At 34.8% G+C, this 24,868-nt stretch overlaps 1 long non-coding RNA gene across 1 annotated transcript in view; it reads left to right on the plus strand.

Annotated features, from left to right (window-relative positions):
- Nucleotides 1-24,868, plus strand: part of LOC118530046 (uncharacterized) — a 192,240-nt gene that overhangs the window by 153,790 nt on the left and 13,582 nt on the right. The window lies entirely within an intron of this gene.

Raw genomic sequence — 24,868 nt, forward strand, 5'->3', positions numbered from 1 at the left:
AACAAAATGAGTGTGGACTAACAGACACTTTCGCTAAATTCTAAATGCTAATTAGTCTGGAAGGTTCTTATTAACTATGAAATAATTATTAATGATGCATAAATTAGTCAAAATAAGAATAGCAGCAAAGGAAAATTATTTCATAGGTCTTAAGAATCTCGGTTTAAATTAAACCGTGACTAAGTTATGGATGGAAGAAGAAAAGCTGGATATTTCAGGTGACCAATAAATTGTATAAATATGAGTTAATTGTTTGAAGGGATTCTGCGTTTATCCTGCCAATGCCATAATTTCTAAGCTGGCATGCTTTCATCATTTGCGCACGTTGAAGTCGGAGAACCTAATCAATCTTCCTCCTGGATTTGTATTCCTATAGAAATGGTGGCCTGTTCTAGGACAGCCAGTGTCGCCGGGCCTATTGTACTGAAGAAGAAATGAGTAAGAGTCTTGATTACCTTACAAATAAATCTGGTTAACAGTTATATTAATTAAAATGCCTGGTTCTGCGGCTATTTGCAACTACTTATACGTGATTTAATTCATATCAGCAGCTAATTTGTATCTAATGCAAACTAATGGGTTTTATGTAAATGGAGCATATGACAGTCTATTTAAAAAACAAATTATCTCTAGTTTCATTTCAGTTATTTTAATTAAATTTAGAGTGTGTGTGGTGGGGGGATGAAGGGGAAAGGGATGTGTTATATATGAGGTGGTGATTAAATCCAATTTAATTCTACAGAAAAAGAAACAAGTGATTCTCTCAACAGTCACATTGGCCCTTTCATAAAGTTTAGAGAAGTCAAGAGGGTTAGCATACAGAAAAGCCTCTAACATTCTAGATGGTATGTTTGTTATTATGCTTGTGTCTATTAGCCGTTTGTAGGTCTTAAAATAAGTGTCTTAAAAAATTTCTAAATTTGGCTGGAAGTTATTTTATACCTTAAATGCCTATTACGTGCATATATTTTCCTTTCTTTGATTTGGAAATTTTGAAACCATTTTATAAATTGGTTAATGTTTCTTTACTTGACTGCCAATAGCTTAAACCTATGGAATCATATTTTAATCATATTTTACAAAGCTTTCCCCAATCTATAGTTTATACATTTCTAAATTATCTTTGGTCTTTTTTTCTTTTCCAAAGAGCTTTTTTTTTTCTCTTTTTTCCCCTAACTTTGACATGTGTTCTGTAGCTAAAGAGAATTTTGGCACATTCTTCATAGTTTTTGCTTTTTACTCCTAGACTAGAACCATTGCTCAACTTGTAAAATTTAGTTAACTTCAAGGTTGATGTACTTCCCATTTTTTTCTTGCATTATAGTTACTTTTTTCTGTTTCTATTCTCAGCTTACTAGATTATAGAGTTTTTTTTTTTTAAGAATAAGAACTATCTTTTTCATTTCCACACAGTCAGTATGATTTTGTTGCATTAGTAGACATTAAAATCACCATCTCTTGAATGATATCTCCCTAAAAAATTGTTCAAAACACAAAATTACAAGTCTTCCAAAATCTCCATTTTCAACAAAAAACAAAACATAACTCTTCTCCTCATGCTATTGGTTACAGGATAAAAACTAAACTCAACAATATGATCAATCTAGTTTTCCAAACCCAAGTTCCAATATTACCTCAAAAATTCACACACCATTACCTCTTAGAAGTAGTACTAGTGTCATGGTAACATAATGAAGGATCACCTATTGGTCTCTGGGTGTTGGGAAGGCCTCCTAGGGAAGGCAACGATTGAGCTCAGGCTTGAAGGAATTTTCTAGGAAAATGTGGGGGAGAATGTGTTTCCATGATACAAAACAGCACGTGTATTCCTCACACAATATGGTATAGCATAAATCCTAAAGAACACATTATGCACTTGTATTGAACTGTTTCCTTAATAAAATATTTTAAATCATCATCTACCTTAAGACTTTTTCCAGTTTTACATTTGTAAAATTGCAGCTCTTCTTAAAAATACCTTGGATTTCCCCCCTTGAATATTTTAATGTCAAACATTATAAAAGAAGTTTTAGAAACAGTGTCACTGGTACATATCCACAATTACAGAATTTTGTCACAAGCCTGGACAGGAAAAGACAATCAATTTTTAAACCTCATGTTTCCCTGTCACCAGAGACAGAAACAGCAAATCCAAACAATTGTTTGTGGATGTTAATTCTGGTCAGATTGATCAAATGACTGCCTCTCCAGTTTCACTGGTTGTCTAGGGAGTGCTGGCTTTCCTACATAGCAGATACAATTCAACTGCCACTAGTCTGGAGCCACACACAACTCAACTCTTCCAGACAAACTTTAACAGATATAATTAGCCCTATTTGAAATGCAAGAACTCAGTCTGAATGATTAGAAATCCATTTTTTTTTTTATAATAAAGTTAGATTCTAACGAGTTATTTAATGAATTGCATCGTAATTCACTTCAGGAACATCATAACTATTCAAATGGTATAGTAAATGCTTTGTTGGGTACTGTGAGGTGACACATTCACCAAAATAGGGTGGTCTCATTGACTCTTCAAAAGCAGACAGACAATGGAAAGCTCCTGTGGTGTAGAGGAGCTACCTCATTTCACGTAAGCCCATTACATATGCAAATTATAATTTATACAAAAGATACCTAAAGGGATGTAGTTCAAGGAGGAGGTGGAAAGAAGAGAAAATGCACTTCAGAGAGCTCACAGCTATATCCTTTCTCCAAAGCAAAAAGTAATTTACTAAGAAAGCATTATTTGTGCAGTTCCAAAATCCCTCTTCTATAGCCCTCCCTTTCAAGCCCTTCTCCCCTCTCAACTTAGCTACATTAGCCTTCTACATCGATTCAATTGGCAGGTGATTTATCAGGCCAGCATTTCATCTTCCCTACAAAGGCAAAACGTGCCCCGTTCCCAGGTGCTACAAGAGGGAACAGACGAATATTCCTTTGATGCTACAAGGACACCAGACTGATAAAATTTGCTCCTGCATTGAACTTGACATGGAGGTGGAGTGCTTTAACTTTTAAAAGTCTGTTCTGTAACTCTCAGAATAACTGATGACCCTCATTGATATTCACATTTCAAGTGCAGATAAATCTTCTCTGTTATTTTTTTCTTCTATTCTAGGTCCAAAATTTTCACCTTTTACACATACACCCTGTTATCTCAAACTGACAAAAATCTTCCTACCTGCTGAGTCACTCAGTCCATCCAGCTACTTATTCATCTATCTGTCCATAAGTAGCTGGGATGGAAACATATTGCTATTTAAACCAAAGTCACCTGCATTTGCTTCCACGTACTAGAGAGTGGGATGATTTATAACCAAGAGAAGATTCTTTGTTTAAAAAAGTACCGTAGTCCCTCCTCCCTATATTTCAGTGAGGCAAATAAGAAGTAAATGTGTAAGAAAGTGAGAAGAATCTGGAGTTCAAAGGCATCGCAGGAGCTAAGGAAGGGGCATTAGCAGTGCCACTTCACAGGTGAGTGACTTGTGCAGCCACACAGGACCCTGCATCCAGAAGGGCTCCATGCTTGGTTTAATGTTCTGCTGTCACTATCTTGAAATCCTTAATAATTTTTGAACAAGAGAACTGCATTTTTATATTGCACTGGACCTGCAAATTATGTAGCCAGTTTTGGATAGAAACACTTCATTTTCTTTAATTTAGCCCAAATTTTGAGTTAAATACAGTGAAATATTGCCAATCAAGTGTCTGACGCCTATATCCAGGTGTGAAGTAATACAGCAAATATTATGTAAAGCCACTTAATAGCAGTAATGACTCTCATATCCTATAGTTCTGTGTTTTCAGACACTAGGGATGGTTTATTCCATAGGTTGGGGTTAATTTATAGGATTTGCATTTATTTAATTAGGCTGAGACTTCTTCTCTTCCCCTCACTTTTATGAGTGTGTCCTGTGGTTTTTCTAGGGAATTGATTTTCATAATGAGGGTTGTTAGGACATGGATTAACTTAACACAGACTACCTAAACCTCAGTCTTATTTTTTACATTTATTTTTTAAAAGCTGAATGTTTCCTTGTGGTCAATCTGATTAGGCTTGAGTAGGCAAGGCTGTAGTAACCTCCTGGAAGGTAGCTGTTCTTACCCACCTCTCTGCCTTTTAGGCTGCAAAAGTCAGTCTTTAAGTCAGTCAGTCTTTAAGTTCCCAAGTGCAAATACTCCCTTCACTAACATCTCTTAAAGCTATACGCAATAACATTTATCAAATCCTGGCTAATGGGAGCTGAGGGAAAAGGCCTGTTGGAGGCTTTGAGGAAAGGTTTTCTTTTGATGATAAAGAGAGGAGACACTTAGCCACATTGCTTGTCTTTGGATACAGTTGTATGAACACATGATGCATGGAGCTACAGCAAAATCTTGTGACAATGAGGGCAAAGCATGAAAATGGAAGAGAGGTGGAAAGCACATGGGACACTGATGAAGCCATTTTGTTATTGGATTAAGCAATGCTGAAACAACCTACCTCTTCAGAATTTTTATAAATTTAAGCCAGTGGCTCTCAAAGTGTAGTCCCTGGACCAGCAACATCAGCACTGCTGAAAAATTTGTTAGGGAAGAGAATTCTTGGGCCCCGCCTTAGATTACTGAATCAGAAACACTTTTGATGAAACCAAGCATTCTGTGTTTTAACAAGCACTCTTGGTAATTCTGATGCATACTGAAGTTTAAGAACTATTGAATTAAACTACATTTTGTCAGCTATTCTGTTCATTGTAATTCAAACAATCTCAACTTGATCATAAGAGACTGGAACACTAAAATATGATCATATTTTCTTTTAAGTTATATTTTGACAACACAGATTTTTGAAATTAGAAATAATTAAACTTAGTGTTTAGTTAACACAAATAGTTTAATTAAGATCTTATCACTTTGCTCGTAACATCCATCTGCAAGAATCATCATGATTATCAGATAAAAGTGGATTTAATATTATATTATTATTTGTCTCATAAAAGTGACATAGTAGACACAAGGGGACACTAGAGCCTCTTTTTTTTTTTTTTTTTTTGGTCAGTGTATTCTTACTAGATCAATTTATTTGTGCCAGACTAAGTGGAGTTATAGGCTGTAATGTTTAGTTTTAACTACATGAATTTTCACAAAATAAGGGAGTTAAGACACTCCTAAAAAGAAATTACAGGTTGAAGAAATCATAAATAAGTATAGGTGAAAATAGTGGTGTTGCTGTTTTCCATTTGGTTCGTGGGCATTTTGCTGACCTTGTTAAAAGATAAAAACAAGTATGTTCTAAAATGACACAGTGAGAAGTTGCCAAATACTATTTAAAATAATCAGGAAGATTTACACCTACTATTTTTAGTGCTAACCCTCACTCTAAGTGGATATTTGCCTATAAATATTAGTTAACAATAGTTATAGCCATATCTGTAACTATCTATCATTATCCACACTATACGCCACTACTGTTCTATTTTTCACTGACATCTAACATTTTATTTTGCTACTGATTTTATTCTATTTTTTAAATGATAGAGGGTATTTAATCAAAAAAGTTTATAGGCTCTTGACTCATAGAATGAGGTCCAAATACCTTGCTTTTCATACTATGATTTCTGGCATCTGAGCCCAATCTGCTTTTCAGTCATAATTTTCCTTTATTCTTCCTTCATGCTCTGTGTGCTTTTGCTACACTAAAGGAGCTGTTCACTCTTCTCCATACCCAGCTCTACACACTTTCTCAAACTAATCTCAGCCAGGAGTCATTTCACCTTCCCTGAACTCTCATAATGAGAGTTGATGCTTTATAGCCTTTTAAGTTCTTTGAGGGCAGAATTCATTATCCGATTCATTTTACATCTCCCATAATGCATAGGATGTGGATTCCAAGAAAATGTGTTAGTAGAAAGTAAGAAAGGAAAAAAGAAATATCAACTGTGTGAGCAAAGAAATAGTTTTTCACCTTTCCTGTCTCAAGGTTCAGGTTGATGGGGAGTCACCAAGCTATTCAAATTAATTCCTTCAATCATCTCATTTCAAAAGTGTACTTCTTTTTACACTGTATTTCATGACTAGAGTAAGCTTAAAGTATCACCAGGTTTCTGTCTTTCTGTCGTGTAGTGACATGTGAAATATTACTTTATTCATAAGGCTATCCTCAGATGACAGAAACTACTGATCTACAGCAAACAGAGAAACTTGAGAGGCAGAAGTGTGTGGGCCATGGACACGTTATGCCTTCAGACCTAGGTGACAGTCCCAGATCCATTGCTTACTAAATGTGCACATGCAACTGTTCTCCAAACTCTTTCTTCTTTAATGTTTTCATCTTTAAAATGGCTATATGAATTCAAATAAGTGATACATGAAAGCCACTTAGCATGGTACCTGGATATAACAAATGTCCTATTTGCTGTGAATGGGAAATTTTGTTTTCCTCTACTCAGAACACTTCTGATACCAAATGTGTGGGGTTTTTTTCCCACACCAACCAATTCTCTAACTCTCTTGACACCAACTGGGTGTCCTATGATTCAGTTATGACATTAACTGCCTGGAGTTAGTGCAGGTATCACAGGTTAAGGGCTCAGTACCACATGACTGTCTTGTGCTTCAGATGCCAGTCATAAGTCAAAGGTTGTTAATTGTACTTCTGACCAATGGGCTGTAAATTGAGAGTTCCCTTAACCCTGTCCTCAGTTTTGACGATTTGTTATAATGGCTCAAAGACCTCAGAGGAATATTTACTTATGTTTACTGGTTTATCATAAAGAATATAATGAAGGATATAGACAAGCATTCAGATAAAGAGTTACGTAGGGTGAGATGTGCAAGAGTCCTGAATGTAGGAGCTTCTGTCCCTATGAGTTTGGGGTGCTCCACACTCCTAGCATATGGATGTGTTCATCAACTTGGAAGCTCTCTACCCCCTGTAGTTTAGAAAATTTTTATGGAGGCTTCATCATATTAGCGTGATCAACCTCCAATTTCCAATGCCTCTCGCCTCCCTGGAGGATGAATTTTGGAGCTGAAAGTTCAATGCTTGGCTTTCTGGCTACCAGCCCCCATCCAGAAGCCTAGCAAGAGTTGCCTCATTAGAACAAAATATGCTCCTAGCATCCACAAAATTCCAAGGGATTTAGGAGCTCTGTGTGAGACACTCCTATCACTTCCATCACTCAGGAAATTATAAGGGTTTTAGGAGCACTGTTTCAGGAATCAGGGACAGAGACCAAATAGATAGTTCTTATTATGTCACAGCTACCTCTTATTATTAATCGTTCTTCCCATTTCATGTGTCCTTAAGGACTAATTATGATAACATGTATGCATAATATACTTATTTTGCTAAATTCTAAAGTTAATTAGCATTGGTACAACTATCTTACAGTTCATTCATAGCTTAGTAATTTATGCTTTGATTATTTTCTTAGACTTTTTAACATGAATCATCTCCTATAATCAAAGTTATTAATTTTACACTTTAAATCACCTCCAACATTTATTCAATTGGCCATTTAACATTCTGGGAGGTGGAAAAGAAAGTTTATATACTTGCAAATAATACAAGTTAAATTGAAAGGAGAACTATAACAATAAGGAAATGGTATCAAATAAATAATGCCAGAAATTCCTCATATCTGAAAGATACCAGTCTTCAGATCAAGTTTCACTGAGTGTCTAATAAAATGGGGAAAACAAAAAACAATCTCATACCAATGCATACATATCACTGTGTGATTTTAACACACTAAGACTAAAGAGGCATTTCTAAAAGATTCAAAATGTTGTGTGAGGGGTAACTGGTCTGATACAAATAATAGGATATCAAAATATCATTCATCTTTCAATGCTAACCCATATCCTAGAAGTTCTTAAAGCAATGCCTCTAATATGATGGTTTTCATCCCGTAAGACTATAGTCAGACTGTCAATCAGCTGTGAGAAAAGAAAAAAATATAATCTCAAAAATGTAAGGATTTAATTATTTGGCTCTTGTGCAATCTGCCTTAGGAAGGTTCTAGAGAATGTACCTAAGAAAAATAAATGATGAACCCACATGTGTGCAAAAAAGCATGCTATCCAGGAAAAAGGCTGTCTAATACAGTAGAATGAAGAATTGAAATTCCAGAGTGACAGCTGTGTTTCAGCACAGAGAGAAGTAATCCTTCATATTAGAGCAAGTGGTTAGAGGGCTGCATGGAAGAAGTTCAAGTTTTCTGAAGTATTTGGGTATTATGGAAAATTATTACTAAGCATTTGACAACTTTGATGGAACATTTGGATAAATATCAACAATAGATACATAGAACACAAAGAAAGGCAGAAATGGACTCTAAGAAAAAAAAAGCTTGTATTGAGAAGACATAAATCACTTGACATAGCAATAAATAAACAGTCTTTACAAGACTGTAATTATATAAAATTGACTAATGATTTCACCAAACATAATAGTACAGTATTCGAATGTTGTGGGAGAGGAATTTGGGAGTGGTGATGGTGGAATAAGAGAATTTAAACATTAAAAGAGGAAGTCAATAGTTGCTGCCAAAAACAGATAAAGACCTACAAGTTTTAAATATTTTACTTAGGCAAATGGTGATGAATACCAAAAGAAACAGCTAATAGAGTTGAAAGCCATTAGGGGAGAGAATTCTGGAATTGATAGTCTGGAATTGGCTTCCTCCTTTCCTCCCTCTTTCCCCCTACTCCTCAATTCCAATTTACTTGCCTTCCTGAGACCATTAGGCAACTCCATATGTCTGAGGTCTCTGTGCATGAGGTATCTGGCTTTGATGAGGTCTGGCAGTATCCTGGGTTCTCTTCTCTTTGAGCCAAACAGTGACATGGACTTTGGGGGTTAGAGACCAGGGACGAGGCCCTGAGGGCAGTAGATTATAGGAAAAGCTTTGCTTAAGCCAACTGTGGACTCAAGGTACACTTGGATATTGAGCTATATTAGTGTACCAGGTATTGCAGATTCCTAGAGAACTGGAAGAAAGTTGAGTCAGTGGGATGAGCCTCCCCTACCCATGAAGCTGTAAGAATATGGAGAGACTGCTGAACAGGGTTTCTTATAGATGCCCGTAGCTTTGAAATGGAAGAAAGTGATGAATGACATTTTTCATTTCATACTATAGGAGGCCCACCATTAAGGATATTATAACAATGAGATCTAAACCCAAGGGAGCTGACATGGAAAAGCAGCCACCCATCTGAGAGGTCTAGTAGAGAGAAAACAATCATGTTGAAACACCCAGATAAAAGCCCAATGAAATAAAATGCTTGTGGAGATATCTGGATACCTGAATTAATATAGTAATTTGGGAAAAGACAAACACACCAAAAGTAATACTTTCTGGAACTTACAAACATGATTTGTGATTAAAAAATATGAGTATCAAATCAGTTTTTGATCATTGCTAAGACTCAAATTAGTGTCCTTGACAAGAGAACCCTGGAGTTTCTCACAGCAGAAACAAGGAACACACACTACTTCTTCTTCTTCTTTTTTAAGATTGTATTTACTTATTTGACAGAGAGAGAGAGAGCGAGCATGAACAGGGGGAGCGGGAGAGGGAGAAGCAGGCTCCCCACTCAGAGGGAGCCCAACGTGGGGCTTGATCCCGATCCTGGGAATCCGGGATCATGACCTGAGCTGAAGGCAGACACATAACCAACCCAGACACTCAGGTGCCGCAACACACACTACTTCTGTTTCTCATCATTGACTAGACCAGTGTCAGCGACCCACTTAACTGCAAGGGGTGGGAAGTACAGATCTTGTCACGTACCTGGAGAGAAGGGAAAAGGTCCTATGAGCCCATGACTGAACAGTGAGAGTTGCCAACACCACCTGTGGTCAGAGAAAAGATTCTACCTAAATTCAAATGAACTGAAACCCCAAAAAAGGAAATATTAGTGAATAATAATAGTGACATAAGATATAGATGTACATAACAATACAGAGATAGAAATATAATGATTAAGGATAGACTTCCTGGAGATACGTAATACAAATGCTCAATAAGACTGTTTAAAACAGAAAAGACATTCTGTGAGAGAAATTCTAATAGAAACTACCTCTGTAAACCCTACTTGGAGGTTGGGAGGGAGGAGATAAAAACATCCCAAATGTTTCACTGATCATGAGGAGGAAATTAAAAATGGGGAAGAAAGAAAAGGAATCTTATTTTACAGGTTTTATTCTATGGGAGGAAGAAATAAAGCAAAAGAAGATGGGAATTAGAAATCATCGTGAGAGAGACAGTGGGTTTGAGTGAGGGAAAAGTTGGTAATAAAAAAGTAATATAATAAATAATAATACAATCGTGTGTGTTTAAGAAAGTAGTGAGACAAAACATTGTTACAGAAAGGAAAATTTTCAAACTAATTGGTAGAAACCTAGAATAGAAATCAAAATAGCCAGCAAAAAAAAATAGACCAAGAAGAAAATAAAATAAAATCTAAAATAATTAATAAAGTTAAAATAAAATAAAAGATATCATTAATTACCCTAAATATGAATAGACTGAAATGAAACTATCCATTAAAAAAACAGACGTAGATTAGAATAGAAAGCAAAATGGAGATATATGCTGTTTCCAAGGAATACACTTAAAATAGTAATAATCATAATAATGAGGAGGAGGAGGAGGAAGAAAAGGAGGTGAAGAGGGAGAAAGCAAAGAGATGGACAAAGAGGTACCAGGTATTTGAAAGCAAAAGAAAATAAAATTGGTAAAGTTATCTTATAACAAGTTGGAATTTAAAATTAAAATCACTAAAGAAGATTTAGAGGGACAATATACACATTAAAAAGTACAAATGAGGATAATAAAATATATAAAACAGTATGACAGCTAAAGACAAAACAAAAAGTATTAGATTATAAGAGTTAGAAATATATAAAATTCAAAAATGCAAAATACTTGAAGATTTTATTAGTGTCATCTCAGCATTACAGAAGTCATAGGTAAGATTTGAAAGAGGCTCCTCTCCTAAGAAGGACTGGGATTTGTGCAATAGCAGGGAACTTCAATTAAGTGGCTACAAACCTTTAAGTACTATTTTATTTTTTCAAATTATAGTAATATACTTGATAAACCTAAATATTAATTTAAATCCATGTCTGTGAAATATTCATTTCTCAGAATGAAAGGAGAAACATAGGAGGCTATTCCTTATGACAATGTTGTCTATTCTCTGGAAAGTGAGTATTTAAATTTATGCCATCCTGTTTCCCTCTGAGAAGATTAACATGTTAACTTTTTCTTCATTCATGCTTAATTGCAAATAAATATATACATTTCATAAAATAAAATAATTACAGTTATGAACATGTCATAAAAATTTGTGTTAGGTTTATTTCAAATGAGAAATAAAATTTAAAATCAATAAATTTGTGACAAACTGGTAATTGTCTTTGAAAAGAATCTCATTTTAAGGGGAAAAATATTTTCTTGGTGAAAGAATATATAATTTCTTCTATTTTAAAATTGCCATTTATGTTTGGTTTAAATTGTTATTTCATGGGCAGTTTCTTAAAATCTCTGTAGACATTAATGAAATTCTGGACCTGTTTCTAGTCAGTGTATGCTATTTTGTCAATGCTTCTTCTTCTTTTTTTTTTTTTAAGCAACTAACATTTCCCTGAAGCAAACCAAGTTGCTATAAAATGGATGAATTGAGAGAAGACCTAGAACATTTTTTGGTCTTCTTGCCAGGCCCATTTTAATTAAAGGCTTTAACAACATTCTTTTTAGGAGATATGTGGATGAATTCATGGGAATCTAATTTGGTTCTTATTTTCCTTTATGACTTTCTTTTTCAAAATTCTTCTGTTTTACATAATCATTTTTAAAAATGTAATTTTATCAAATTGAAACTGATTTAATGAGGATGTTAATTGGAATTATGTTAAATTGGAGTTAATTACCATATTCAAAACACTCATTATTCCCGTCGAGAACTTTCTGTATCTCTTATATAGTCAAACCTGGTTTTATATTTCTTAGCAACATTTGATACTTTTCTCTATACATTATTCACGTATTTTTATTTATTTAATTCCTATTTTTAAGTTATCTTCTTAATTTTATTTTCTGTATTGTTATTGCAACTTAATTTTGGGTTTGTAATATTAGTTTTTCTGTCCATTACCTTAATAAATTTGTTTTTTTTTAAAAGATCTTATTTATTTATTGGTCAGAGAGACAGTGAGAGAGGGAACACAAGCAGGGGGAGTGGGAGAGGGAGAAGCAGGCTTCCCGCTGAGCAGGGAGCCCGATGTGGGACTTGATCCCAGGACCCTGGGATCATGACCTGAGCCGAAGGCAGACGCTTAACAACTGAGCCACCCAGACGCCCAATAAATTTGCTTTTTAAATCTAATTGTATTTTAGTATTTTATTTTAGATTTTCTAGATAGACCATCAATCTTAAACATAGTAATTTTGAATTTATAAAATTTTCATCTATTATTTCTATTTCTTGTCTTATTGCATTGGATAGAATAATGAAATAGTAATTAGCACAATAGGCATCCTTATTATGAAACTTAAAATATTACTGGGAAAGCCTCTAATGCTTGTCCATTAATGTGTAGTTGTTTATTCATTTAAGACAGATATTCTATAGCATTTTTTAGAGAGTGTTTATCTATTGCAACTTTACTAAGGATCTTTCTTGGGATTGTGGTTGAGTTTCATCAAATATCTTTTGTGCATCTTTTGAGATGATCATATAGTTTTTTACCTAAGGTCTATTTGTGTTATAATTTATATAAAAATATTTGTGTAGGGAAAATTTGTGTAGGGAAAAACCTCATTTGGCTGTGGTGAACCAATTTTTAATAAATTATTGAATTCAATTTGTGGTGTTTTATTTGGCATTTTGACATATGATTTATGTTTCATTCCATGATTTTTTCTTAGTTCAATCTTTATCTTTTTTTTAATATCAGGGAATGAATAACATTTAATCCAACTACATATTCTGAAAGGGATTATAAGGAGTGGGAATTATTCAATACTTAATATTTGTCTGAATTCACCAGTAAAGTTATTTGAACCAAGATATTATTTTAGAGATAATTTTTCCTAGATTTTCTATTGTCATTGGTCTGGTTTGATTTTCTAATTCTTTAATTAATTATGGGAATTCAAAATTCCAATTTTGTCAGAAAATTCACTAGGTTAGGAAATAAAATATATTAGCATAAGTTCATGGACACTATTTCATAACTTTAAAAATCTCCAATTGCTATTTACCATTTCTTATTTTAATGTGTTTTTTTAAAAAACACATTAAAATTGTTTTATTTATGGGGCGCCTGAGTGGCTCAGTCATTAAGCGTCTGCCTTCGGCTCAGGTCATGATCCCAGGGTCCTGGGATCGAGCCCCACATCGGGCTCTCTGCTCGGGGGGAAGCCTGCTTCTCCCTCTCCCACTCCCCCTGCTGTGTTCCCTCTCTCACTGTCTCTCTCTGTCAAATAAATAAATAAAATCTTTAAAAAAAATTGTTTTATTTATAAATAGTATACAAGTTTATCACCATTATATACTAATCAGTTGCTTATATTAAGTTGCTTAAATGACTTTATAGTTTTATTTTCTTATTGTTCACTTATATTTGTGTTATTAACTTCTTGACTTACTCTGTATTATGTTATAAAAATGTAGCCACATATTTTGTATTCTTTGGATTCACTGCGTTCTTTCTGATCAATAAGTCATAAATTCTAAAAATTGTTTCATGTAATTGAAAAGTTGTGTATTCTGTTTATAAGATGTATATATACATGTATTATCAATTAAACTATTTTCTATATTATTTCATTTGTTTTTTTGTATGTTATTTACATATTTTGTCTTCTTTATTTGACTAATTATGTGGGTTTAAAAACACTATAATTGTTTTTTCTTACTTTTTCCCCTTATATATCTCCTTTTAAGTAATAGTATTCAAACCATCTACTTCTAAGAGAACATAGTTTATTCTCATATGTCTACTGGGAATGTCATATACTTACAGCAAAGCTCAGACAGTATAATTGTTGGAAAAGGTAGGAAAGCCATGATAAGTTGTAATTATCTTCATCAACATTAAAATGTGAGATAAGTTCAATTAGTATAAATGTCCAGGAAAGAGACAGTATTTTGAAGGAATTATAAAGATAAAAGTGCATTTAAAATGGAAAATTACAAAATAACATTTTACTCTGCCCTAAAAAAATAACTTGTTTGTGGAAATTATTAAAATGGTATGTTTATTTGGGAACTCATTAAAATCAAAGTCCAAATTAAAATGTAAAAGTCAAATATATATTTGAATTATTTTCTAGATATATTTCTACAATTTTAATTTTCTGCTCAGAAGTTATATTAAATATTTGCTGAGTATTCTTTTTTCTTCTGATAAGGAATGACAAATTATTACCAATTTGCAAAAATTTCAGGGCATATTTGAAGAGAGAATAATGTTTAAGGAGAACAATGTTGAAAATGGAAATATGCCTAATCTTTAGAATCTTATAGAAATAAGATGACAGTTTGGTCTATATCTCTGAGCTGACAGATCCTTTTCTTGACTGCCTTTCTACATCTTACTGGTAATTTCCTCTTGGTCTTAGTGAGTGACATTAAAATTTTTTGTTGAAAGATTGATTTAGTTGTGCCACAAAGTAAAAGCCTGCTTATTTGGTTACAATTTGATGCTGACCAAATGTTCTTTTGAAAAGTAATTCCAACATCTGCCAACTAAATTCTATCATACATCAAATTAGATGTTAGGACTATTTCTTGCCATCTGTATTCTGTAAACTCTTGAATGATAATTTACCATGATTATACAGAATATATTTTTTAGATGGGGAATCTATTTTGCTTAATCTGTGATGGATTTGTGATACGTTATCATGCTAATTTTGAAGAGTTTTAGGGTTTTTTGAAAAAATCAAGTATGGTTGTCACTTCCTCTTGGACAAAAAATTATACTTTCCAACACCTTGCAATTAGAAGGGACCATGTAATTAATTCTGGCCAATAAAATATGAAATGAATTGAAATGGTGTGTGCCACACCAGGGTAATGAAATTAAAAGCCTCTTACTGACTTGATAGTGTCTTCCTTTCCTTGTCTGTGGTGGTTGTAGACTTCATTAGCTGAGAAGCTAGAATCAAAAGATTAAAGCACCCCGAATTCCTGAGTCACTGTGTGATAGACAGATGGCCTAGGTAGTGGCCTAGACCTATGTGGACTTTGCATGGATAAGGAAGAAATTTTTATTGTCTTAAACTGTTGAGATTTTGGGTGTTTGTTATTGCAGCCTAGTCCCTTGTGACAAATACATCAAGAAATCTGCTAACTTGGGGCTTTTATTTACCAGTAGGGAGTTTATGAATATATGCTTACACTTATAACTACTCAGATACTTTTTTAAATTGAGTCTGCTTAAAAAAAATTCCTTCTCAATATAAATAATATGAAAATTTAATAATTTTACATTCATATACATTTATTTTTGTAAAATATGCTTTATATCTCATGTTTCTATTCACTTCACAGTTATCAAATATGTAAGTGCATGGTGGCAATTATATTTGACCCAGAAATGTTAAACTCATCCATTTTATTTGTAACACTTGTCTTGGGACATGATTGATTATGTGAAATGTGCTCCACCCGTTGAATTTTGTTGTTATATTTTGTACTTGTCACATAGAATGCTTAACATGAAATATTTATGTCTCCCGAGGAGACTTAAATATGCTCCTCAGCATCTGAAGTAGACAATTGTGGTAGTAAATATTTATTAATTGTAAAGCATGACACCAAAATTTATGAGATGGACTACATGCAAATGGAATTTCCATACTGAATGCCAGTGTACACATTGATGTGTAATGGATAATAAGGCTGACGTCTCTGAAAATGACTGTAATCTCTTTTGAGGAAAGAATCTATAAATATATTGAAAAGATATTACTTAGCCTTTTTTTCTGTTTTGTTTTCTTTTTTTTCCTCAAAATTTGGTGACAGAGAAATAAAAACTTTCTTTCCATTGTGCTCTCTTCCCTTGTGCCTGTGAAATTACTCACTCGTACATTCAACAACTATTTATTAAGTACCTACTCTATGCCAGGTACTGCTTTAGATGGTGAAGCAGAACATTTACAAAGCAGGTAATTTTCCTGCTCTCGTGAAACTTCTACTCTACTAGAGAAAATAACAAGATAAATACATGTGATGATTTCATGGAGTAATAAATCCTATGAAGTTGATGTGATAGGGGTAGTGATCAGAGTATCTTAGGGGAAGTGGTATTTGAACTAAAGCCTGAATGATGATATGCAATCCCTGTAAAAATCAAATTAAAAAATATATATATATTTTGGAGCCCATGGAGATCAAAATAAAACAGTGTAATAATTATCAGGAGACACTTTTTGGTTTAAATTCTCTATGTAGAGGCATTATCCTATACAATGATTTTTTCATTTGGGCTTAAGGGACTGAAAATGTGCTCAAGAAGCTATTCTTGGTAATAATTTTCAATTTTTAGATGCAAGAATCATCAATTATTTTTGTGCAGTCCTCTCCGTCTTCCAATGAATGCAGTAGTGTGTCTAGCTCAATGCCTATACCTTACTCAGTTCTTTTCTGCTAAAGCTGTCATATTTCTTACTATTTTTCTTAATCACCTGGAGTATGCAATGCCTTTCAAATACCCACCCACATTCATTGGATTCACTCCAAATCATTTCTCATAGTGCAACTAAATTAAACCCTTTTTAAAATATCAATCTTATTACCACCCCAAGGCCCCTTACACACATATCTGAGATTCTCTGTGAGCTTCTCTTTGCTCTTAGAATGAAGTCACTAGATCCTAATAAGCCCTAGACAGCCTACATGATCCCTTCACATTCCTGCCTGTCTTGGCCTCTCTACCCTAGAACACAAGAATTGGTTAACTTTCTGCATGCATCATGTTCCATCCTGCCACAAATCTTTGTATATATTACTCCATCTGGAATATTCTTAACTCATCTCATATCCTAATGATTTCTTTACAGTTTTCAATGCTTGCATTATTTTAAATGTTAGGAAACATACATAGAATAACTGCAATTACTGTTGTTTAGACATTATTTACTGAATTAAATATTTTGTCAAATTTGTTTCAGAGTTTTTTTAAACATTGAATGTTTAACAGCAACACTGAAAGTAACTTCTGTAGCTATTATTTCATTGTCATCTTCCCAACCCCAAATCAACCACTATTGTGAATCTGGTGCATCCCCATTAATAATTTTATACCAAAAGTTCCTCTCTCTATCTTATACCTGAATTTGGCTAATAAGAGTTTTGGTAGAGGATCAGGGAACAAAGAATAGCAAATTATCTGAATCTATTCGGGTTCTGGAAACTCAAATAGCAAGTAGTGAGAATTTGGACAGAGGGAGATTTATACAAAAATTTACCTGAATTTATCAGTTCCTATCTTTAAATAGCAAGAGTTCAGATTGCGAGGGATCTCTGAATGTGTGTGTTTGTATAATTTTTGCATTTAAAAAATTCATATAAATGGATTCACGTGGTTTACATCGTTTCTGCTACTTTAGCAACATTGTTTTCTGTAAATGTATCCATGTTGATCTAGTTTCTTCACTTTAATGGTTATATTTAACTGTGTAATCATGCTGTAATTTATGCATCCTCTTATTATCTTTTTTATTATAAGTAATGGTTCAATGAACATTTTTCCATATTTTACTTATGCTTAAGCATAAGAGTTTTTCCAGGATATATACTTATGAGTACAATTGCTGGGTGGAGGGCTTTAACACCACCACCTTATAAAATATTGTTAAATTGCTCTCTAATACAGACTTACCAATTCATCCTCCACCTGTAGTTTATGGGATCGCCCATTTCTTGCCTTGCTTACCAAAATTTGGTCACGTCAACATATTATATATGTTTTCATTTCCATTTTTCTGATTACTAATGAGTTTGAATAATTTTCATAACTTTATTGGCTAATTTCCTTTTTTGTAAACTGCCTATTCACCTATTTCACCCATATAACATTGGGTTATACGGAGTCATTTGTCTTTTTCTTAGTAATTTAAAGAAATGCTTTACATCTATGTGGCACCTAGGTGGTTCAGTTGGTTAAGGTTCAGACTCTTGATTTTGGCTCAGGTCATGAGATCAAGCTCCACCTTGGGCTCTAAGCGGGGCATGCAACCTGCTTAAGATTATCTCTCTTCCTCTCCCTCTGACCTTCCCTTCCCCACTCTCTCTTGCTCCCTCTCTCTAAAAAAAAAAGGAAAAAAAGAAAAAAGAAAAGAAATGCTACATATTAAAATATTGTCATTACCTGTGTTTCAAATCGCCTCTTCTTATATGTGACTTCTCTCTTTTTACTTTTTAAAAATTTTAATATTTTTATTTAAATGCAATTAACACATAATGTATTATTAGTTTCAGAGACAGAGGTCAGTGATTCATCAGTCTTATATAATACCCAATGCTCATTACATAATGTGCCCTCCTTAATGTCCATCACCCAGTTACCTCATCACCCCACCCTCCCTCCCCTCCAGCAACCCTCAGATTGTTTCCTATGATTAAGAGTGTCTTATGGTTTGTTTCCCTCTCTAATTTTGTCTTGTTTTATTTTTTCCTCTCTTCCCCTATGATCTTCTGTTTTGTTTCTTAAATTCCACATGTGAGTGAGATCATATAACTGTCATTCTCTGATTGACTTATTTCACTTAGCATAACATAATACCCTCTAGTTCCGTCCACATCATCGCAAATGGCAAGATTTCATTTTATTTTTGATGGCTGGGTAGTATTCCATTGTATATATGTGTCACATCTTCTTTATCCATTCATCTGTTAATGGACATCTGGGCTCTTTCCATAGTTTGGCTATTGTGGACATTGCTGCTCTAAACATTGGGGTGTAGGTGACCCTTCAGATCACTACATTTGTATCTTTGGGGTAAATACCCAGTAGTACAATTGCTGGGTGGTAAGATAGCTCTATTTTCAACTTTTTGAGGAACCTCCATACTGTTTTCCAGAGTGGCTGCATCAGCTTGCATTCCCAACAACAGGGTAAGAGGGTTCCCCTTTCTCTGCATCCTTGCCAACTTCCATTGTTTCCTGACTTGTTCATTTTAGCTATTCTGACCAGTGTGAGGTGATATCTCATTGTTGTTTTGATTTCCCTGATGCTGAATAATGTTGAACATTTTTTCATGACTCTACTGGCCATTTGTATGTCTTCTTTGGAGAAATGTCTGTTCATGTCTTCTGTCCATTTCTTGATTGGATTATTTGTTCTTTGGGTGTGGAGTTTGATAAGTTCTTTATAGATTTTGGACACTAGCCCTTTATCTGATATTTACAAATATCTTCTCCCATTCTGTCTTTTGGTTTTCTCAACTATTTCCTTGGCTGTGCAGAAGCTTTTTATCTTGATGAAGTCCCAATAGTTAATTTTTGCCTTTGTTTCCCTTGCCTTTAGAGACGTGTTTACCGAGAAACTGCTGTGGCCAAGGTCAATGAGGTTGCTGCCTGTGTTCTCTTCTAGGATTTTGATGGATTCCTATCTCACAGTTAGGTCTTTCACCCATTTTGAGTCTATTTTTGTGTATGGTATAAGAAAATGGCCCAGTTTCATTTTTCTACATGTAGCTGTCCAATTTTCTCAAAATCATTTGTTGAAGAGACTTTTTTCATTGGCTATTCTTTCCTGCTTTGTCGAAGATTAGTTGACCATAGAGTTGAGGTTCCATTTCTGGGTTCTCTATTCTGTTCCATTGATCTATGTGTCTGTTTTTGTACCAGTACCATACCATCTTGATGGTGATAGCTTTGTAATAGACCTTGATGTTTGGGATTGTGATGTCACCAGCTTTGGTTTTCTTCTTCAACATTCCTTTGGCTATCTGGGGTCTTTTCTGGTTCCATACAAATTTTAGGATTATTTGTTCCAGTTCTGTGAAAAAAACTGATGGTATTTTGATAGGGGTTGCATTGAACGTACAGATTGCTCTGGGTAGCATAGACATTTTAACAATATTTGTTCTTCCAATCTATGAGCATGGAACATTTTTCCATTTCTTTGTGTCTTCCTTAATTTCTTTATTGAGTGTTCTATAGTTTTCAGAGTACTGATCCTTTGCCTCTTTGGTTAGGTTTATTCCTCGGTATCTTATGGTTTTGGGTGCAATTGTAAATGAGATTGACTCCTTAATTTCTCTTTCTTCTGTCTCATTGTTAGTGTATAAAATTCAACTGATTTCTGTGCATTGATTTTATATCCTCCTACTTTGCTGAATTCCTGTAGGAGTTTTAGCAATTTTGGAGTGGAGTCTTTTGGATTTTCCACATATAGTATCATGTTATCTGTGAAGAGTGAGAGTTTGACCTCTTCTTTGATGATTTGGGTGCCTTTTATTTCTTTTTGTTGTCTGATTGCTGAGGTTAGGACTTCTAGTACTATGTTGAACAACAGTGGTCAGAGTGGACATCCCTGCCATGTTCCTGACCTTAGGGGGAAAACTGAGAGCTTTTCCCCATTGAGAATGATATTCCCTGTGGCTTTTCAGATATGGCTTTTATGATATTGAGGTATGTTTCCTCTATCCCTACACTGTGAAGAGTTCTAATCAAGAAAGAATGCTGTACTTTGTCAAATGCTTTTTCTGCATCTATTGAGAGGATCATATGGTTCTTGTCCTTTCTTTTATTATTATTATTATTTATTATTTAGATTTTATTTATTTATTTGTCAGAGAGAGAGAACAAGCAGGGGGAGCTGCAGGCAGGGGAGAAGCAGGCTCCCCACTGAGCAAGGAGTGCAATGTGGGACTCGATTCCAGGAACCTAGGATCATGACCTGAGCTGAAGGCAGACACTTAACCAACTGAGCCACCCAGGTGTTCCCATCCTTTCTTTTTTTCTTTTTTTTTTTTTAAGATTTTATTTATTTTTTGACAGAGAGAGAGAGAGACAGTGAGAGAGGGAATACAAGCAGGGGGAGTGGTAGAGGGAGAAGCAGGCTTCCCGCTGAGCAAAGAGCCTGATGTGGGGCTCGATCCCAGGGCCCTGGGATCACGACCTGAGCTGAAGGCAGACGCTTAATGACTGAGCCACCCAGGAGGCCCAGTCCTTTCTTTTATTAATGTAGTGTATGACATTGATTGATCTATGGATGTTGAACCACCCTTGCAGACCAGGAATAAATCCCCCTTGGTCATGGTGAATAATCCTTTTAATGTACTACTCTTGGATCCTATTGGTAGTATCTTGGTGAGAATTTTTGCATCCATGTTCACCAGGGATATTGGTCTATAATTCTTTTCGGTGGAGTCTTTGTCTGGTTTTGGCACCAAGATAATGCTGGCCTCATAGAATGAGTTTGGAAATTTTTCTTCCATTTCTATTTTTTGGAACAGTTTCAGAAGAATAGGTATTAATTCTTCTTTAAATGTTTGGTAGAATTCCCCTGGAAAGCCATCTGGCCCTGGACTCTTGTTTGTTGGGAGATTTTTGATTTCTGCTTCAATTTCCTTGCTGGTTATGTGTCTGTTTAGGTTTTCTATTTCTTCCTGGTGCAGTTTTGGTAGTTTATATGTCTCTAGGAATGCATCCATTTCTTCCAGATTGCCTAATTTGTTGGCATATAGTTGCTCATAATATGTTCTTATAATTGTTTCTATTTCTTCGGTGTTGGTTCTGATCTCTCCTCTTTCATTCATGATTTTATTTATTTGGGCCCTTTCTCTTTTCTTTTTGATAAGTCTGGCCAGGGGTTTATCAATCTTATTAATTCTTTCAAAGAACCAGCTCCTAGTTTTGTTGATCTGTTCTAATGTTTTTTGGTTTCTATTTCATTGATTTCTGCTCTGATCTTTATTATTTCTCTTCTCCTGCTGGGTTTAGGCTTTATTTGCTGTTCTTTCTCCATCTCCTTTAGGTGTAGGGTTAGGTTGTGTATTTGGGACCTTTACTGTTTCTTGAGAAAGGCTTGTATTGCTATATAGTTTCCTCTTAGCCTTTGCTGCATCCCAAAGGTTTGGAACAGTGGTGTTTTCATTTTCATTTGTTTCCATGTATTTTTTAAATTCTTCTTTAATTTCCTGGTTGACCCATTCATTCTTTAGTAGGAGGATCTTTAGCCTCCATGTATTTGAGTTCTTTCCAAATTTCCTCTTGTAATTAAGTTCCAGTTTCAAAGCATTGTGGTCCAAAAATATGCAGGGAATGATCCCAATCTTTTGGTACTAGTTGAGACGTGATTTATGACCCACTATGTGATCTATTCTGGAGAATGTCCCATGTGCACTAGAGAAGAATGTGTGTTCTGTTGCTTTAGGATGGAATGCTCTGAATATATCTGTGAAGTCCATCTGGTCAAGTGTGTCATTCAAAGCCCTTGTTTCCTTGTTGATATTCTGTTTAGATGATCTGTCCATTGCAGTCAATGGGGTATTAAAGCTCTCTACTATTATTGTATTATTATTGATGTGTTTCTTTAATTTTGTTATTAATTGGTTTATTTAATTGGCTGCTCCCATATTAGGGGCAAAAATACTTATAATTATCAGATCTTCTTGTTGGATAGACCCTTTAATTATGATATAGTGTCCTTCCTCATCTCTTTTTACAGTTTTTTGTTTAAAATCTAATTTGTCTGATATAAGGATTGCTATGCCAGCTTTCTTTTGATGTCCCTTATTATGATAAATGGTTTTCCACCCCCTCACTTTAAATCTGGAAGTGTCTTTGGGTCTAAAATGAGTCTCTTGTAGACAGCCTATCGATGGGTCTTGTCTTTTTATCCAATCTGATACCCTGTGTCTTTTGATTGGGGCATTTAGCCCATTTACACTCAGGGTAACTACTGAAAGAACCAAATTTAGTGCCATTGTATTACCTGTATAGTCACTGTTTCTGTATATTGTCTCTGTTCCTTTCTGGTCTATGTTACTTTTGGGCTCTCTCTTTGATTAAAGGATCCCCTTTAATATTTCTTGCAGGCTGTTTAGTGATCATAAATTCTTTTAGTTTCTGTTTGTTGTGGAAGCTTTTTATCTCTCCTATTTTGAATGACATCCTTTCGGGATAAAGTATTCTAGGCTACATATATTTCTCATTTAGCACCTTCAAATATATCATGCCAGTCCTTTCGGCCTACCAGGTCTGTGTGGATAGGTCTGCTGCCAGTCTAATGTTTCTACCCTTGTAGGTTACAGACCTCATCCCAAGCTGCTTTCAGGATTTCCTTTTTGTTCTGAGATTTGCAAGTTTCACTAGTATATGTTGAGATGTTGACCTATTTTTATTGATTTTGAGGGGGGTTCTCTGTGCCTCCCAGACTTGAATGCCTGCTTCCTTCCCCAGATTAGGGAAGTTCTCCACTATAATTTGCTCCAATATACCTTCTGCACCACCCCTCTTTCCTCTTCTTCTGGGATCCCAATTATTCTAATATTGTTTCACTCTATGGTATCACTTATCTCTCAAATTCTCCCCTCATGATCCAGTATTTTATCTTTTTCTCAGGTTCTTTATTCTCCATCATTTTGTCTCTATATCACTAATTATCTCTTCTGCCTCATTTATCCTAGCAGTTAGAGCCTCCACTTTTTATTGCATCTCATTAATAGACTTCTTGATTTTGACTTGATTAGATTTTCGTTCTTTTATTTCTCCAGAAAGGGAGATTCTAGTGTCTTCTATGCTTTTTTCAAGCCAAACTAGTACCTTTATAATCATTATTCTGAACTCTAGTTCCAACATCTTATTTATATCCATACTCATTAGGTCCCTGGCAGTCAGTACTGCCTCTTGTTCTCCTTTTTGAGGTGAGTTTTTCCATCTTGTCATTCTGTCCAGAGAACAGATGAATGAGAGAAAATACTAAAATGGCAACAATAACCCCAGAGAAATGTACAGTACACAAATCAGAAGAGACCCAAAACTGAAGAGAAAGAAACTAAAAGTTAAAAAAAAAAAAAGAGAGAGAGAGAATATAATCAGACAGGTGAACAGAACAGAGTAATACACTGGATCCTGTGTGTATTTTGGTGTCTTAGATAACTAGACCCCAACATTGTAAAGAAAGAAAAATGTTTATATGTACAAAAATAAAATTAAATACATTAAAAGGATAGAATTTATCTGTAAAAATGAAAATTAAAAGACAAAAAAAAAAAAGAGGGAATATAAACAGACAGGTGAACAGAACAGAGCAATCCAAAATGGTGAAGAAAGAAAAATTTATATATACACAAAAATAAAATTAAATACAATGAAAGGATAGAATCTAAGTGTAAAAATGAAAAATAAAAAAATTTTAAAAAAGAACTGACAAAATAAGAAATTGGTTGAAAAGGGAAAGAGAAAATTAAAATTTGAAAGACTAAAGAATCATGGGGAAAAAACATGAATTCTATATACCATTTTCACCTAGAGCTAGAGTTTTGCAGTTCTGTGTGATCCATAAACTTGGTCTTAGTTGGATGTTCTTGCTGATCTTCTGGGGGAGGGCCCTGTTGTGCTGATTTTCAGGTGTCTTTGCCCCAGGTGGAATTGCACCACCCCTGCCAGGGGCCAGGCTATGTAAGTAGCTCTGGATTGTTCTTTGTGGCTTTTGCTTCCTGAAGACTTTCTGAACCACTTTAGAGGATGAGAATGAAAATGGCAGCCTCCTAATCTCTAGCCCCAGAGCCCAGAGCTTGGGGCCTCACTCCTCAGTGTGCCCCCAGGGAAAAGCAGTTAATCACTCCTATCTCGCTGGTCTTTGTCCACAGTGCGTGCTCACCCAGCCTGTGACCCAGTGTTTCTATCTCAG

Source organism: Halichoerus grypus, chromosome 2 (assembly GCF_964656455.1).
Source record: "Halichoerus grypus chromosome 2, mHalGry1.hap1.1, whole genome shotgun sequence".
Taxonomy (NCBI): Eukaryota; Metazoa; Chordata; class Mammalia; order Carnivora; family Phocidae; genus Halichoerus; species Halichoerus grypus.